This window comes from Hippocampus comes, unplaced genomic scaffold (genome assembly GCF_001891065.2).
Source record: "Hippocampus comes isolate QL1 unplaced genomic scaffold, H_comes_QL1_v1.1 scaffold41, whole genome shotgun sequence".
NCBI classification, from domain to species: domain Eukaryota; kingdom Metazoa; phylum Chordata; class Actinopteri; order Syngnathiformes; family Syngnathidae; genus Hippocampus; species Hippocampus comes.
The window spans coordinates 3,499,210-3,501,173 of record NW_017805153.1 but is presented as its reverse complement, the minus strand read 5'-3'; the positions used below and the strand labels follow the sequence as shown (position 1 = coordinate 3,501,173).

The 1,964-nt window shown below is 42.8% G+C and overlaps 1 protein-coding gene across 6 annotated transcripts in view; it reads right to left on the bottom strand.

Moving 5' to 3' along the window:
- Positions 1-1,964, bottom strand: part of uckl1b (uridine-cytidine kinase 1-like 1b) — a 45,753-nt gene that overhangs the window by 5,269 nt on the left and 38,520 nt on the right. The gene's annotated exons all lie outside the window — the stretch shown is intronic.

Below are 1,964 nucleotides of genomic sequence, written 5' to 3'. Positions count from 1 at the left end.
GTCCGCGGACCGGTACCGGTCCGCGGACCGGCGGTTGGGGACCCCTGGTCTTGAAGACCCTTGCTTTAACCCTTTAAGCATCAGACTGAACACCCACGATGCAGCAACATGTCGGCATACAATATAGCAGAACTCCAACATTCTTTATCCTCTGCCAAAAGCAACTAATACAAATGCTGTACTGATAAGCTGAGAGAGGAGTTGAAATGCTTTTATGAATACCATGTGTTCTATTGGTTGACAAAAACGTTTTAATTCTTTTTAATCAAGATAATTAATGCAATTACTATGTTACATTTTTCCGATTAAAATACACATTACACTATTCTTTGTTGTTTTTGGAGGAGAGGTATGAATGCATTCATGGCCATTTCATTCATTTCAGTGGGAAAAGATGATTTGAGTGTTTTGATTTGCAAGCGTGGTCATGGAACAAGGCCCCACTGTATCTGCTTTCAAATAAATTGAAAAATTTGAAAAGACCTCCGAAAAATAAAGATCAAACAAAGCACAGATACCTGAAGAATCCACTCAATACATCTGGAAACGTGAAGTACTTTACTGTCCAATCAGAAGGCAAAAATATATTTGGGAGTGGTGTGTCGATGCTGCCGTCAACGTGAGTTGCTATTTCATGGGCTGACAAACCTGAGATTGAGCCTGAAACAAAACCATTCTCAAGTCGGTCAGTCCAAGAAAGAACCACTCTGATATGTTCTTCTGACAACACTTTGCGCACTCACCAAGTCAAATGGAATAAAAAAATAAAAATCAGAATGATAAAATCCCACTTTAGGGTCCACACTTTCATTGCCCCAAATAGACCTTTGTTGAACCGATCGCTTGAAGTTTGAACTGTGCTTCGCAGGCGGGTCCCTTCATAGGTGCCGTTTTCGGGGGTCCTCATTTGTTTTTCCCAATGTACGTGCCGGCATTATACTAATCTATCGGTGGGTGTGCCTTTAGCGTCCTCTTTCACGCCACCCTTCCCCTTTAACGTCCGCATGCCTTCCTCAGTTACGTGCGCCTTTCGTCAGTATAAGCAGCGTGGCCGCGTCACCAGCCAATCAAGCTGACTCCTCATAGAAGTCACACAGCAGCATTCCCAGATTTTGCCTCTTGTCGCAACGATCACTTGGTGGGATATATTCCAGCCAGTGGAGGCATGAAGCGAATAGATTTTGGTTGCTCAAACATGAGCAGGCATAAGGAAGATACTGTGTAAAGTAGCTTTCATTTTTTAGCAGCACGTGGTTTCGCGTAATTAATGGACACGCCCATAGCATTCAAGAAAACGGCTTGATTTTTCACGATTTTGAAGCTCCCTTTTATATACTTTACATTTTTCTTTGTTAAACATTTAAATTTGTTCGGATTTTTAACAACACTCTTTTCTGTGATGAATCATATTTGCAAGACATTTATTGTCACGTATAGACATTTTTATGACTCTTTGTTTTGAAATGTTAATTTTGGCACATTTTTATGTAACTTTTATGAACATTTAAATTTCAATGTTGCAGTGGCTTACCAAAAGATTATATATCCTTGATGAACACCAGGCGTATCCCCCCCCTCCCCGCAAAAAAAAAAAAAAAAAAACAATTCTGAGCGCCACATACAGGAAAAAAACATATTTATTTATTTATTTATTTATTCATTTTCCGAACCGCTTGATCCTCACTAGGGTCGCGGGGGGTGCTGGAGCCTATCCCAGCCGTCTTCGGGCAGTAGGCGGGGGACACCCTGAATAGGTTGCCAGCCAATCGCAGGGCACACAGAGACGAACAACCATCCACGCTCACATTCACACCTAGGGACAATCCAGAGTGTCCAATCAGCCTACCATGCATGTTTTTGGAATGTGGGAGGAAACCGGAGTACCCGGAGAAAACCCACGCAGGCCCGGGGAGAACATGCAAACTCCACACAGGGAGGCCGGAGCTGGAATTGAACCCGGTACC